Raw genomic sequence first — 17,874 nt, forward strand, 5'->3', positions numbered from 1 at the left:
ATATGCGAACTGAAGTGAATCCACATCCATGGGAGAAAAGGGGGCAACTTGACCTTGGTCCAGCCTGGGGGGTTTCGGCAGATGGAAAGAAGGGCAGAGGGCTCTGGCATGATAAACTGCACCACAGACATACACACTCGGGTGCGCTTTTTGAGGTGACATTGTGCGTTGTTTCAGCGGTAACAACAGCATTCTTTGCGACCGCTATCATCATCTTAGCACACGTAATAGCCCAACGGACAAAGTTTGTGCTTTGGAAAATTGGACAATTAAAAGAAAACAGGGGAAGTTTAAAATCTGCCATGCAAAAATCTGTTGTTGTTTTCCTCCCACATTAACAGATGTACATCATAGAGGAAATAAAAGCCGCCATTTGAAATCGTTCCGGTGACAGAAGAATCCATAAAAGGCCATTTGGTCTCACTAATTTGCAATATTTATGCGGGACAATTTCTTGGGAGCCCAAACAAGGGGGTAGTCAGTCGGCTGCATATGTCCCTCCAGATTGGGCCAACGCACTAAACAACAGCGGCTCATGAGACGAGGCAGGAAGGGGGGCAGGTGGGGGACGATGGCGGCGGCGAGGAGGAAACATTTGCGGGGCTACGACTCTTTGGAAGGCGAGCGTTGCCTGCCCACCTGTCTGCAAGACTGCCAGCTGTGCGACACAGTCGCCGGCATGCGCAAGCATATGGGTGCTGATGCACACATAAAAATGTCAATGCGCAAACACATAAACGGGCAGGAAAGAGTGCCTGAAGACAGATTTAGCAAATGCAACAAAGCTCTGATTGATGTTAGCGTTGCTTTCTGTCATTGAAAATGCGCTTCATATATCCATGGAAGCTTTAACTTTCATACCTGTTATTCTTCTTTTCGTTTAATCCCTGTAGTTGCAAAAACACATTTCCACCATTGTGTGAAATGAACAGTTATGGCGTAAATTACAATACGAAAATTAGTGTTTGAGAAACTCACGTTAGCTGAAATTTGTTTAGATTTGTTCTTGCACAGATGTCTGTGAAGATAATGCAAGATTTTCGTTATGTGCTTGGTTTATCCAGTGATTATAGCAAATAGGAAAGAACATCTTTTTCCCCTCTTAGAACATTTACAATGGCCAAAAAATTAGAACATTTTGGAATACGTCAATTATTTTGCAAAAAAATAGTAAAAACAAGCACTGTGAAATAATTCAAATGCTCTATGAATTTTTGGATGCTGAGGATGTTCTTGGGTCTTCTCTTTGAAATGAGGATGTTTATGAAAGAATTTCCATTATTGTTAAATGAATCTAAATCATATTATTTAAGTGATCCTACTGGGTGGTTCAGACGTTTGAGCTCTCCTATACCTACCTCTCGATAATCTTCCAATTACTAAGTCTGCTTGTGCTTCCTCATACCAAATGTCGATCCAACCGACTCAATGAGCAAGCCGATTTATTTTTCCATTTTTACACAACCAGTGCACCACCAGCATGGTGTCTGAAGAAGTCTGTCTATTGATGTGAAATGGGTATACATTGCGCAAAAATGGCATGCATGTGAACCTTGCAATGAGAAAACAGTTTCCCAAAAAGAGAGCCAGTATAATGCTTCGTGACATCAGGATTTGTGTTTTTTTTTACCTTAAAATCTTCTATGCTCAAGGGGCTTGGCATGAGGAGCCTGAGGATTCAGAGTGATTATCTTGATTGGGTTCCCCCTTTTGGACTTTTAACTTGCTCAATGTGATTCTCCTGATCTTTTGCACCCTGAGTTTGTTACCCTGGATTCATCAATCCCACTGCACATAATGTGTGGCAATATGCCCACTAATGAGTGTTGCATTTTATTATTTTACAAGCACCATCCAGGGTAACAAACTCAGGGTGCAAAAGATCAGGAGAATCACATTGAGCAAGTTAAAAGTCCAAAAGGGGGAACCCAATCAAGATAATCACTCTGAATCCTCAGGCTCCTCATGCCAAGCCCCTTGAGCATCATCATCACATTTAAGAGGAAATTGGCAGTTTCCAAAGCAAATGCCAAAGATACCTGATTTAAATGAGAACGTGGACTTTCAATTCAACACGATTTTTCTTATTGAAAAAAAGGTGATTTACTGGAATTCGCCTCCAAGTTCACAGGACTGCCTGGATAGGGTCAAAATGTAAGAAAAAAAGGGGGGAAAATTTAAATGTTAAGTGTACTTTACTTATGCATGAGCTCCCTCGGCTGTCCTTGCATTGAATGGTTTCCTGTGTACGTTTAGCGTAGGTATTAAATAAGCCACAAATGGCCACATGAGGGAGGTTGTAGAATATTGTAGCGCTCCTCACTATCCATTATCCCAAGAACACGTAAGTGCTTGTGTTTTTCATGTTAATAATGGAGCTAATTGCAGCCTTCAAAATGAGAGTGGGGCAGCAGAAAGAAAGTCACATGGGGGGAAAGTGAAAGGACATGGATGTGAATATGATTCATTATAAAGTCATTAATAGTATTATGTGTGGTGAGGATGACAAGGTGCAGTCTGCTCACGTACATGCACTTTAGTGTAAGTTAGTTTGTAGTGGATTTGTTTAGATATGTCTTCCAGATGAATAGGTGGTAATGAGCGTGTAGTGGAACTGATTCCCTACCATCACCCCCCACTTAACACTCCGCCACCCCTCATGTTGCCACAACCCCCCACCCCCTTTCGCAAGGCTCAGGTGTACATCACATGGTTTCTTTTCCTACCTTTCTTTTCAAAAATGTTTTATTTCCAGCATCTTCTTTCTTCCTCTTCTTTATCTACTAAGGCCACCAATTGTCTGTCTTATTATCTGGCCTATTATTTGGAAAGCTCAGACATTTGTACCCAGGGAATAGCAGCAAAGCTGTACACGCAGCCTCCCCGTGTTCACATTGAGGTCACACCTCTAGAAAAAAAAGAAAAAAAACTCTGACATTGCTCATTCAAATAGGCTTGTTCTTTTCATTGCCCCCACATTCAAACAGCCCCCAGAGAATGATGAGACATAAATAACATCCTGAACAATGACTGTAGCTAAAGGCACAATCAGAGTTTGACTGAAGAAAACAGGTTGCATGAAAAGGGTGATGCTCGCATGTGGTCAGTACTTGGTCAAAAGAAAGATTAAACATCAAGCAATTTTCCTCTATTTTATAAAATTCTTGTTGCTAAATGTGGATGCATATATTTTTTCTCTTCATTTTTTTTCTAATCATGCACAGACGTACACACGCGCAGGCCTGTCCAGGGCAGGTCCATGGGGAAAATGCCACTTGAAGGAGTGACTGCCTAATGAGGGAGAAAATCAGCTTTACCAGGGCGCAGCAGCAGTTAAAGCAGACTGTATTTATATTACACATGCACCAATTAAAGATGTAATTGACATCAACAAGGAAAACTACTCTGTGCTCTATTTAAGCTTTCGACATCAGCGCTCGTCATCACCACATGAAAACGCCGGCAGATCGCTACCACAGTGTAGTTTACAACATTAATAGGAGTCGTGTTATATACGTACAACTATATTATGTACAATAGCCACGTATGCTGACTACTTATATTATTGTGCAGCTCATGCCAAATCTTCATTTGAAGCATTTATATTTGGTGTCCTTCAAACAGGAACAATCTTTTGTCATCTTCTATGAATACTTTTTTTTGGTTATGAATTTATTCAATTCAAAGATCCACATTAAAACAGCACAGTTTTAATTTACTGTTGTCAAAATAAGATTTGTATTAGTCATTTAATTCTCATGCAGGGTGGCCCTGCGGCTGAGTGGTTAGCGCGTCGGCCTCATAGTAGGGAACCCGGGTCCAGGTCGGTCCACCTGTGTGGAGTTTGCCTGTGTGGGTTTTTTAAGGGTACTCTGGTTTCCTCCCACATTCCAAAGACATGCATGGTAGACTGATTGGACACTCTAAAATTGCCCCTAGGTATGAGTGTGCGCGTGAATGGTTGTTTGTCTCCTTGTGCCCTGTGATTGGCTGGCCACCAATTCAGGGTGCCCCCCGCCTCTGGCCCAAACACAGCTGGGAAATGCTCCAGCACCCCCCGTGACCCTAGTGAGGATAAAGCGGTTCAGAAAATGAAATGAAATTTCATCCAGAAATTGAAGTGAATTGAATTGAATTGAATGCTTCTATTGTCGTTATATTATAATGTGATCTAAAGCTTTCACCACATAGTGCCCAAATAACAACAGACAAATAAATAATCAATACAAAAGAAATGAATATATGATAAGTATGTATAAATATAATAATATATAATATAATACATAAGAAATGTGGAGTGCACTATGTTTTCTGATTAATAACACTGCAAAAAGAGTATGCAGAGATGTAAGCAATAACAGATTTCTTTTGAACTAAGTTTTTGGAATATCTGTACCTTGCTCAGGGCTAACTCTTGTTTTTTACCCAGAAGAAAAAAAATCTCTTTTCTCTTTTGTCTGAATTGAGAAGAACTACTGTAGCCATTCCAGGAAGGTATCACATGGACACAAACACGCATCCACAGGCGCACACATGTGCACACACTCCTAGGTATAGTTAACCAGGGATTATGTGCGAGTGTGTTCTCTGATAAAGAGTCTGTGTTTGAGTTTGGGATTGAGGGATTCTGAGTAGAATCAGTTCAGATGACCTTTGGGATGGAAATACTAAAAGATCCTGTACTTATAGAAAAGCTGCATGTTGTTTATTATATGTGCAATAGTTGCAATTTTGGTTGCTGCATCACCAAATAGTAATTATGTTATTTTTTTCTGTTTAGTTAAGACAGTGTGTGCGTGGGTCTGCGGTGGGAGAGGGATGGGGACATTGTGTTTGGGTTTGGGATCACGGTAGAGACTGATGTGTGAACAGCACTCCATAAAGCACACAGATTATCAGGTCAACACACACACGCACACAAGCAACGAGCATACTTACTGACCTAAACAAAAGACGGCCCACAAAACAGACATGCGCATGCACACACACAAAATGAAAATGGCATTTGAATATTCATTCTTTTTTTTATTATTTATCATCCATACTGCACATCCTCTTCAGGGAAAGCAGACTTCATCCCAGACTGGTCGACAATCAGCCATAAAGCACACAGAGACACACAGACAACCATTCGCACTCACAATCAAAGCCCTAAGGAGTGGGAATCGACCCCACGCCTGCCTGCAACGAAGTCAGTCGAGTGAACCACTACACTATCGGGTGGGACATTTGAATAGAGAAAACAAATTGTAGTTAAAATGTATTTTGACAAATGTTGAACAAATATATATTTCAAAAGCCAAATGCTTTGTTATAAGAGATACTTGAAAATCAAAAATTACAGTCCGAGTAAGGATGAAGACTTTATTGTGCTTTATATTGCCACTTACTGGTCAGACTTTGCAACTGCATCATGAGCTCAAATAATACAATACGGTGAGCAGCACCTGATGGTAGGGATATTATTTTTAAAGCTACTGTAATGACGTCCCTCCCATTTAACTTAGTATTCTAATTGTATGTGCCCGTGTGTTTGCCCCAAAAATGAAAAAGTATAGTGACAACAAGTGGCCTCTTTAAAACCCAGCAAATGTTCAAGGCCAACAATCCAAAAAAAAGTATAATTTCTCTCAAAGATGCATCAAAGCAAATTCAAATGTTTTTTTGTTTTTGTTTTTAAACCGGTACTATTTGCAAGAGCATTGACATATTTGCATACTGGCTTGAGTATTCACCAGACCTTTGCAAATTAGCACCATAACATGTCCGAACCATGTTGCCACCGTTGAAGTCAGTGGAACCAGGAAAAAGACACATGCAAGGGGGTACGTAGAGGCAGGGGTTGATTGATTGAGAGATGGCAGAGGTGGCAAAGCTTGAAACACACAATTCCACAGTTGCCTTGGTGGTGAAGGTGGAAACGAGGGGAAAGGCCAGAATGCTGGAAGGTCAGCCAGCAGCTCAAACGGAAGACATTTGCCGCTCCAACAAGGCTGTAGAATCACACACAGATATACACAAAACATCTAAGGCTGTGTCTTTGCTGGAATAATTGCACAAGTGAGCACATCTGGTGCACTTTGGAATGGCTACATGAAAAGTGGTATTAGGAGTCCTCACAGAATGCCACCTTTTCATCTGAACTGGAATGTTGTATGGTTTCTGTCATACGCTGCATGGAGTAGACCGTTGAGTCGTTTGGACTAGCACATGGTGAAGAATATGCAAAGCCTTCTAAATTGCGGTTGCAAATCCCCCCAAAAAACAAACAAATGAAAAAATGCTCTAGTAACGCATTGAGATTTAATTTGATCTATGAGCATGTAAAACTTCCCTATTCAAAGTGAATAAAAAATATGATTTTTCAAATGTTTTAATCAGGAAAGTACTATAGTCCTGTGCACTGTGTATGTACTTTCTATGTATATTCAATTTTTCATGAATTTAAAAAACAATTGCATATAATGGTATTTTTTACAGTGGCTACGGCTGGGTTACTGATGTCTACTAGATATTTCTGTGACAGCTCAATAAAGTTAATAAAAAAGTAGTATCCTTTTATTTTTAAAAAAGGAAATTTGTGAAACTAAGTAAGCGACCCATGAGATATCAAATAAATTAGATATTTAAAAAAAGACCAAACAAAATAAATTAAAAAAAACAATTATAAAACGCTTCACTTGTTTTTGTCCATTGGTAACTTCAAAAAGAGGCCACATTGTTTCCAAAGAAAAGGCTTCAATTTTTCAAAAGCTGGAAGATATTTGCGCATCAGCCAAGCTACTCGCACGCCACCCTCAGCTGGGTCATACTAGCATCCAACCCTAGGCGTTTGTACGGAAACTCCTCCAGGTTTTTGGTTCTGCATAGAGCGCTAACTTCACACAAGTAATATGTACAGTACATTTTATAAGGGAAAAATGCTGAAACAAAACCTAAACATACCGAACCGAACATGCACCATTGACACAGTTCAATACATCACAGGAAATGTACAAATTCAAATAAATATAGTAGGCCTAGCCTGTAATGCTACAAATCAAATCTTAAATAAATCCCAATATGGCTGCTCCCAAATATGTATGTGTATGTTTCAATGTTTCAATTTTGAATGCCAAAATCACCTATGTCTAGTTGTCACGGTGACACAAACAACCACACAGGACTGGAAGTCAAACTGGCCAGAGGAGTCAAAACCTCTCTCATATGATAAATAATTATAATCATGATATTATAGTGACACAAATTAATGTCAGTGGCGTCATATTGTTTTGACTCTCCTTCTTTCTGTGCAATGGGCCTGAGGCCACCCGCCATTGAACCTTGAAAGGCCCAGGAGGCATCTTAAAGTGCAGCCATTAGGCAGCCACTTGTGTAGGTGTTCTTGCAAGAAATCTTGTACCAGCCGTCAATTAGACACATGCACTTGCTGGAGAGAAAGGGAGTGGAAGCACACTGTACTGAACGAGTGTGTGTGTGTGTGTGTGTGTGTGTGTGTGTAAGTATGTTAATCATGACCCAAGGCTCAACCTGCTGTTGAGAAGAGTAACTTGTGACTTAATGCCTTGCTCACCCTGGAACATCTGGCTTTGACCGAAGGGTGTGTGTGTGCATCTATGATTGTAATGTGGTGTTACTCAAAAGGACAAAGCAAGAGCAAAAGAATGTGTGCGCGCGTAAACGTGTGTACTGATGCGGGCGCAGCAAAGACTAAGGCGCGAGGAGTTGATCATCGTCGTGTAAACCTCTAGGGGAGAAGGGCCTCGAAGCCCCTTCTGTCAGCTGGGCTCCGAACTCCTTCCCCTCGACTGCTTCCACAAACACACACGCGCACACGATCCCTCCGGTGCACCAGATTAGGGTTTGAGTGAGTGTGAGCAGAACAATACCCCAGTGTGTGTTTGCAGAGCCGTGGCTAATTGTGTTCATTTGCTGCTTAACTTGAGACAGTGAGGCCACTGAAGATGTGTTTATGCGTGTTCGCTAAGTGCCATGTGAGGCGATTTTCTGTGTTTGAACATCCTCGTCCGTGTTCACCTCAGAGGCCACTTTTGTAAGTGCATATCGTCACAACTTCATAAAGTAACACCGAGTCAAGTGAGTCAAGTCGAGTCCACCGCAAACGTCCTTAAAAGCTGAACAATGGTGGCATTGTCGCCCCCAAAGTCCCAGCAAGGCTCAAACATACAACAGAGGTGGATCGATGGCAAATAATGTCATCTTAGAAGGTCACTCTTGGACCTTTTGGCCGTGTCAATAAAAACCACATGTACACTCGCTCACATGAAATCAGCATAATAAAATCTTCATAAACAAGGGTAACATTTCTAATGGTGAAACGACTGCCGTGCACACGCAAGTACGGTAAGTGTGAACATTGCACTGCGGGCTATGCTGTGTTCACCCTGCCTGCCTGCCTGGCTTTGCCAGGGTCTAAGAGGCCCCTCCCGCCGGCAGCAAGTGCAGGAGGAAATAAACAGCTAAAGAGACAAACAGCAAGAGCCACTTAGAGCCACTTAAAGCCAAGTCTCCTTCCCACAGCGAACCACTTGCCCAGGGCGAGCAGTGTCTGCTTGCCACGCCAGGAGGCCAAGACCGCCATCATGGAGGCAGGATTCGCTCTCTGCTGCTGGTGTGCAACACTTAAAAAGTGTCACTCTCTCCTACAATTTTGCTGTGGGCCTGCCTCTGTAGAAGGCGAGTGAATTATGAAATAAGGAGTATTTAATCATAAGACGCATTTCTTTGGAGACCCTCCTCAAGTAATATTTGTGACAAGTCTTTTATTAAATAAGCGTGATGCTGAAATCGGTCGCTGTATTCCAACTTCCATTTTTAAGTTTCTTCCCCCTTGTTTTTGCTTTTTTAATTCATTATTCTTTCCACTCTGTCTCCCCCTGTTCATTCTCTCACCTGCCTCCATTTTTTCTGTCCCCCGGCTGTGAAACCAAAGGCCAGCACACCCCTGGGAGTTCTGTGTACCTGAGTACCCCCCTCTTTTTGACATTCGCCTACTTGGAGACAGAAGGAGAAAAGGGAAGGACACATGTTGTTTTTGGGAGGTAAATGTCAGACCCCAATTAAATAATGACATTATGAACTGAGATTTACCATGGCATGCATTTGGGAAAAGGTGCTGTTCATGAACATTGGCCAAACTATACAAGACATGGCTCCTGACAGTGTTTGTTTATCTTGAGTGTAATGCATGCTGATGGCGCCACGGATCCCTACCGGGGCAACCACTCTTGGGGTCCATGTCGCCCAGCTTGAGGGTCGAGTCAGTGAGGCAAATCTCACCCACTGCACCATAGAGGCCTGCCCGGGACCATTAGTATCCGTTACGGCAAACACACAAAAGAGCATGAAACTGAATGTCCTAGAAGAGGGCTCTTGGGGTCATGGTCCTAGTCCGTATTAGTTCACAGCTCCAAAGGAAAACCTTGTGTTAGATGCTAGTTCACCATTAGAGTTTGGAGTTTCATTTATTCAAATTGCAGTGCTAAGGATTAGTCTGTTTTTAAGTCTATGTGTACAACAATGACTTCAGGAGAGAAAACCAGGCATGCAGTAGTATCAGCATGTAGACGAGATGCCGGAACTAAAGGTAGGCCTCCAGCCGCTTGGTGCCAGAGATCTTTACTTCAAATGGGTATCCTCAGGGCAATGACCTTCTGGGAGTCTGTGGGATGTGTCGTCGACTAAATACCGTTGCTGTCAACCAAAATCTTCAAATATTATCAATTTGATATAATACTAATATATACAAGGTCAGGCAAAATGATCTGACAAATTTGTAGGTTTAATAAAATCTGACTGATTTAATTTTTTAAAACATAATGAAACAGAATGGCATTATATGTACTTTTCAAAAATAAAAACACTTTTTTTTGTCTCTTTGCCTTATTTGCATTTTATTATACCTACAAACGTGTCAGATCATTTTGCCTGATCCTTTATATATATGAGATCAAGGCTTATGAAAAGTTTGGTAAAAAATAATAATGCAAGGTCACCCTTAAGCATGGAATGAAGATGCCTGAGATGATGGTGAGATGAACTTATTTCTGTATGCGTGTGTGTGGCTCCCTAGCAATCTGCGCCCTCAGCAGCCTATTAGCCAGACTAAAGCATGGCAGCCGGCCCATATCTGCAAGGTGCTTGTGTGCTTCAGAGCGCAGCAGCTGTGTCATACCTCCGAGCATCTTCACAACGCCTTTGTCTGTAGCTGAAGAGAAGGATTGCGGGTGAAATGAAGGACAAATGTCACACCTCTGCCACACTTTTCTGCTACCCAGATAAACTATCCTTGGGTCGCGCACGCACACACCACCACAGACATCTCTTTTATTATCATCACTATTTTGCACGGCAAAAAAGGTGTTCGGAGCAAAAAATAGACAGTTACATAAATGTGTCCACTATTTAACAAATAAAGCTGATGAAATGGATCAAGGAATTTGGCAGCATTGCTTGATATCATTCGGCATTACAACAGTGTCCCGACAGTGTTCAACGCTTCCATCTGCTTCATGATGGTAGCTCTAATTTGTTTAAGTTGTTAATGGTTCTACCTTAAACTGTATAGCATTTATTTTGGATCTGAACACAATTGCTTTTGTTTTTACTTGGAGAAGGAAGCATCCCTGTTTTGTTTTTACAGGCTCAAGTCCATCCAAGTCACCACTCATGTTGTTGTTCTTGTGGACACTAACTATAAAAAGTCCTACTCCTTGATATTCGTGAAATGATCGACTTGAAACTTGGTAGCTATATAGTATGACCCAGTCTCTCTAATTTCTTAGAGCCCATTTTTTATATCAGGGGTATTAAATAATCACAGACTTACTGTGCCTTCAGGTTCTGACTTGAGCCTGTAATAGGTTGTTCTCAATTTTAGGGTTAGGTTATTTTGTAGTTATCAACTGCTCACTTACCACCCCCCATGTCGGGAAGATAAAATTATTAAGTTCTTGAAAAAATGTCCAATGTTTTAATAGACTTAGCTATACGTAGTTTCTCGTGGCAAGTCCTCTTTCACTGGTGCCCCCATCTATTCCATTCACATTTAGGGATATACACACATGAATGGAATCTTCTGCTACCTAACGATGCTCACCTCCATTACACATGCACCACCAGCAGCAGCAGCCGTGGAAGCCTTAGGGCTCAGCCATCTGCCGACTCTCTGTCCTACTCACCTTCTTAACATATGTAGCCCTTGCCCTAGGTGAGGTGGCGGGGGCACTGGCCTTGGCATGAGCCAAAGGGGCGGGGAGAGCAAGACTGCATATGGTGCACGTGAAAGAGTGGCAGGAAGGAGGCAAAGAAAATGAAGACAAATGAAGGATTACTTGAATCTCAGGTTCTCGCTCGGTCTCCCCCATATGGCCGTTTTCGGTGTAACCACCAAGGTCACGGCCCACAAAGGACTAGCAAGGCCGCAAGCGACGCAGTGAACAGAGGATGAGAAAGGGAGGTGGACTCTGGGTTTGGGGGGGATGCTTGCTCAATGAGGTTGGCACTGTCACTGAGACACCATTGTGACATTTTGCCTCAGGGCATCCACAGCCACAAAAGGCAGGTGTGCGTGCTACTTTCATCTCCACATCATCATCCCACCACTGTCTTCCACCCCCCTAACAAGACAGGCAAATGACAGTCAGTTTTGTTTCATCGTTACCATTAATTACATCCGCTTTTCCAAAGTCCTTTCGTCCATTTTTCATGAGGCTTCTTTTGCATTCGCCCCATCAATCTGCTATTCTCTTTCTTCCACCGGGGCCTCTTTACCCGTTCCAGGAAAGCATCAAGTTTGGAGGTTTGTTAGTAAACTCGCTGGGAAATTGGGTCAGCAAATACCCTTAAAAATTCACAATAAACCTCTGCATAATAGATAGATCATGTATATTCCAATTCGCTTCTCTCATAAAGTACACAACGTGTGTGGCCATGTGCATGTGTGAAATTGAACTGGGATTAAATAAATAATGCTGACCTTTCTTATAACCTTTCCCCTGCCTCCACCAATCCGACCTTACAAGACCCACTCACATGAATGGCTTTGTTTTCCTCCTTCATCCGAATTTTTCCACATTTGTCCTTCTCTCTGGAGAAATTCAAATTTTGTTTGAAATGTCTGTGCAGTCCTTCTGTCGAAACCTTTTTTTTTTTAGTTTTTTAGGGTGTGTAATATGATGTAAATAATGCAGTTGTGTGTGCATTTAAGCAATTTGTGTGTGTGTCTGTGTGTGTGATCTTTAAAATCTTCAGGTTCAAACAACCACTCCCACCACGCCTTGCCACTGAACTCACCAAGAGGTCGCTGAGATACCACAGTGTGTGTGTGTGCGTGTGAGTGTGTTTGTGTGTCAGCTGATATCCTGATCTCCTGCTCTAATACCCTTAGGACCTTTGGTTCCTTAACTGCAGGAGCTCAGAAGAAACACACACACATAAACCTTCAAAGATCTCACATCAATCGCTTTCAGCTCTTGAAGTCTTGAAGAACGAGCACCTCAGGTAAAAGGTCACTCACACCTACTGAGTAACAATCAATCAGTGCGTGCAGATGAAGGCAGAATTGAAGATGAGTGGCAGGGAGGAGAAAGGAAGTAACAATGTGCAGCAGCAAGTGATGTTTTTAACCTGAAACAAGTTGAGATTATGTCATCGGCCTATGTGTGTTTTATCCTGGTACTCCTCTTTGCTCCTACATCCCAAAATCATGCACAGTAGCCTGATTAAACACTTCAAATTGTCCGAAGGGTTGATTGTGTCTGTGATTGCTGCCCATATTTAGCTGGGATTAAAACGTTTAAAAGAAAACAAAATAAGTATTTCTCATTGGAAATGATGTATATGCCATTTATCGGTTCAAAACTAGCAAATATATACGTAAACATAAAATGCACCATAATAGCTACAGTTTAACGGAGGAATCTTGGAAATAATACTGACTATAATACTAATCTCATCTCATTTTCTGAACCGCTTTATACTCACAAAGGTCGCGGTGGGTGGTCGAGCCCATCCCACCCGACTTTCAGTCACGAGGCGAGGGACACCCTGAATCGGTGACCAGCCGATCGCAGTACTATAATACTAATCATTCTGAAATTTGCATGGATTAAGAGCATTAAACCTCACTTTTGCCTTTGTTGAACATTATCAATTGTTTATGGAGAACAACAAGCAGGAGAAGAGTAGTAGTTATTTTTTCCCAAAAGGTGAAATTTTCATGAGTGTATTTTTCTGAGGGAGTTTTTTTTTATTGTATTTTCTCCATCTTCTTCATCTAAGCGCTTAGAAATTTCTTTGGCATGGTGGTATATTGAAAAGTCACATTGGACCAATAGGGACAAACATATTTTGAAATGATTGGTGTAAACACTGTAAAACACACAGGATGACAGTCACTTAAGAAAAAAAGACTCTATAGTTGGGCATACACATACGATGCTTTGTGTAGCCGCTCAATGCCCTGAAATTAGAAACTCTGAGAAGGCAGAGTTGGTATGTTTTTTTTTCAATCACAGAAAATAAATTTACATACTAGTTAAAATTAGTCCTAGAAGAAAAAAATAAGGGAGGGTTTGAAATTACAGCCTTTTTAACTCATAAAAAAATGTTTCCATCTAATTAATGAAAATGGTCATTTAAGAAAAATACATTTTTAAAAAAGCATTTGGCGGCGGCACGGCGACTGAGTGGTTAGTGTGCCAGCCTCACAGTGGGAGACCTGGGTTCAAATCCAGGACCTATCCACCTGTGTGGAGTTTGCATGTTCTCCTGCGTGGGTTTTCTCCGTTTCTCCGGTTTCCTCCCACATTCCAAAGACATGCATGGTAGACTGATTGGACACTCTAAATTGCCCCTAGGTATGAGTGTGAGCGTGAATGGTTGTTTGTCTCCTTGTGCCCTGCGATCGTCTGGCCACCAATTCAGGGTGTCCCCCGTCTCTGGCCCGAAGTCAGCTGGGATAGGCTCCAGCACCCCCCGCGACCCTAGTGAGGATAAGGCGGTACAGAAAATGAGATGAGATGAGAAAAAAACATTAGGCCTCCCTAATAGTCAAGACCACAATGGTTTTAACTGCAGCAGTGTCATTGGATTTGTATATAATGTTTCACCTGCTAAGTGCCCATTGGCATAACAATGTAATCGGAAGTAGCTTCCAATTGGGATGATAGTGGAAGGTTTGTTTTGCGGCTGTTAAAATGCCAGTGTAGTTGAGTTGTACTTGACTCGGTTCGGCCTGCGGTACTGAGCAACCTACGTAGATGAGAGCAGAGAGGCTTATCTCGGGACGCTTGGTGTTTGCGTGTGTGTGATGTCGGACCAGTTTCAGTAATGCTTCCTGGGCTGGGTGCGCTGATAAGCTTTGGGATGTGGAGATGTGCAGGTAACAAACAAGTCTCGGTTGAAAATGGAGCCCATTTGTCTGTGATGTTCTTCTTTAGCTCGTCAGCCTCCCTGAGCAGTGACCTGAGCAGCAAGCCATCCATTTTTTTCCATTTGGAATCTGGGACGAGAAGGAAGAGGAAATGGATGGAAAAAAGAGGGCTGGGGGAGAAAAAGGATGGAGTGCAAAGAAAGGGGAACGGCAGAGGAGTGGCTACACATGGAATGCCACTAAACGGAAACAACTGAAAGCCTAGTGCATGGAACCAAACGAAAGGAGGAGAAGTGTTGGACTGGACGATGAGAGGAAAGCTAAGGCCACCTCTCTCCTTCTCCTGCCGTCCCTCCGCTTCTCCCCGAGAGAATGTGTATTTTTCTTCCTTCTTCAGATGTGCCGTGCTTTCATGCGCACACAAAGATGAGCCGTACCTGGCACACAAGGGCGTGAAGGAGCTGGCACAAAGGTTTGTGCGACACTCACTTACACACACACCTGCTTGGCAGAGAGTTGTCTGTTCATTGTAAACTGGTACACACATACGGGTGGTCGGGCCGATTCCCCCCTGCCAGCTAAAAGAACCAAAAAACCTAACTGTTCAAAAAATCCAAATATAATCTAGACACATTATTCTGTGTTATGAGATGGTTGAGGCTAAGATTCAAATTGTTCAAATCCAAACAAGTGCAAACTATTACTCGCTCACATTAGTGGCAATTTCATGTCTGCAGGATGAACATGATTAAATCAAGTAGAACTGGCACGAAATTATGTTGATTTAACATTTACTAGATTCTTTCACATGGAAATATATAACACAAAACAGCTTCCCATTTCTAAGGTTAAAAGAAGAGCTTCTGGATTTTCCTGTGCTCTGGGTTTCATGTGCCCCGCAAGCTCGGGGAGAACATACAAATGCCATACAATGAAGACCGACCTGGGATTGAACCCACAGGCAAACTGGAGTGGACATTTGTCACCGTCAATGGCTGCTAGACATAACTCAATACTAGATTACCTAGTTGAGATGGATTTGGTATCTAAAACTGTCATTGGAGGTGAATGAGTTAAGGGCCACAGGCAACATCATCCACATATATAAGATTATTCCAAATTATACATATACTTGTATTTACACTCCCGAAAAAAAAAAATTTACACACTTTTCTACATTTATTTCAACATTTTGTCACATTTTGACATCCCAGCTAATGGAGAAGCTCTCTTTAAGTAACAAGCTCCATCTAGTGTCAAAACTGGGAAGTGTAATGTAGGCTGAATTTCAACTTCTTGTGTGGGCCATATTTAATGATATTTCCATCACTTGCTGTGAGCCAATAAAAACTTGGAAGGGGGTCGCAGTTGGCGGGTGGGCCATAGTTTGGACACCCCAGATCTAGAAAAACAACCTTGTAGCCCCCCGACATCCAAACACGCACATGCATCACATGAATTTAACACATCAAGAATGCACAGCACAGTACAACATGCACCGTAGATCATTAACGTGGAATTACTCAGTGTGGAGGATTGCCAATTAAATCTAATTTCTTACTTAATTGCAATTAATTGAGGCACTTAAGAAAAGATTATTGTTGTGATCACAAAGCTTGTTTTCACTGGGCCAAAAGCATTGATGTCATTGTTTCTCTGCTTGAAACTAAAGTAATGTGCAACAGCTGCACGCTAAAGAAATTGGCGGCAACAGACAATCAAGAGGAAGGAAACTAATTGATGCACGGAACATGAGTGCACAGACACAAACACACCAATTGCTGTAATTAGTTTGTTTTAAAGGAACAAAATAACAGTGATTTGAGCGCCTCAGCATCCATAACAATTTGCCCCTGGAGGGACTCCACCATTTGAACAGGATCTATTCGAACATACATACACAATCATTTATGTGCACACACACACATAAACAGAGTCACACTACCATTAAATATACTTCAGATGAACAGAGTAGCACTCTCGTTATTCCACTCAGAATTATTACTCTTAAACTCAAGCAAGGTGCAACAATAAAACGGATGGTTTAATAATGGATTGAAAGGGAAGGGGAAAGTGACGAATGGTTTTGAGTGTGACAAAAGTTTGCATCCAAATATAAGGACACGCCACATATTATAGATCTAATATTTTTCATCCCTCATCCTATATTGCTCTGAAGATTCTACGGTTGAAACTCCAAAAATGAAAGAACATTCCAAGATTTAACGAAAAAAAGTGATAGGACTTTAAAATCAAGGATGCACTCAGGGTGCAATGTTCTTTAGGTTTGCTTGTGTCACAGTCAGACGTATACTCCATATTGTTTTACTATGTAGGTATTTTCTGGACTATAAATTGCAGTTTTTCGTGGTTTGGCTGGGGCCGCGACTTATACTCAAGAGCGACTTATATCCAGCTTTTATTTTTTTCACTCTGTCTGTCAACAGCTTGTGTTGTGTTTTTCGTTATCCCTAAAACTTTGAATATGTTACATTAACAGGTGACTGTTTTGTTGGTTGTTCCCTTATTCCCTTGTCGGGTGATGTATAGATATATTCCTTTTCATTGGGTATTATTTGGCTATTGTGATTTATTGATTAAATTAGATTAGATAACTTTATTCATCCCATATTTGGGAAATTTCCTGTCGCAGTAGAAGAGTGTGAGAATACAGACACAGCAAAATACATCTAAGACATAAGTAAATAGGTAATAAATAAGTAAATAAATAAATAATACATATATATAAAATAATAAATAAATAAACATTACAGTCCAAAAAAGATTTGTTGGAAGGAGCCTGGATTTAAATCTGCTTGCTTTTATTCCACTTGACGTTTCTGGGCCATAAAAGTGACCCTTTGAAGTGAGTGGGTATATGAAATGTTATACATATGAATACGCTTTTTGTTTTATACGGATGCAAAATCTTTTCAATCTGCTTCTGACTGGTGCATTTGATGATGCCTTTCTTTTTTTATTCCTTGTCCAGCAGAGTCCATCAGGAACCCTCAGTTACTCTGTGGTGGCATGCCGAGAACGTCTGCATGTGTGAGGCACCCTCAAGGCAGTGCACAGCCAAAATGTCAGCTGGACCCTGTACAGAGTGATAGGGAAACCAGGGACTGTAAATGTGGAAAAAAGAAAAAAATGACATGTTGGGGAATTGGCGCATTAGCAGCTAGACAATTCTTAGAATTATATTTTTTCATAGTGCACATAAAAAATATTATTAATAAAGTGTAATTATGTCAATGCTTATTATTTTTCATTTTTTATCCGCACCATGAGAAGCAGATAAGGTGTTGTGTACTTTGGTACTAGTTGTTTTATGTTAAACGATGTTACTTTGGTGGGGCTTAATTTTTTCTCCTGCTTTGCATACTTGAGCGAGAATTTAAGTGTAATCTAAGTTAAATTAAAATATATTAATACAATCAATGATTACCTATCCTGATTTGACTTAACATGGTCACAAT

Source organism: Stigmatopora argus, chromosome 1 (assembly GCF_051989625.1).
Source record: "Stigmatopora argus isolate UIUO_Sarg chromosome 1, RoL_Sarg_1.0, whole genome shotgun sequence".
Lineage (NCBI taxonomy): Eukaryota > Metazoa > Chordata > Actinopteri > Syngnathiformes > Syngnathidae > Stigmatopora > Stigmatopora argus.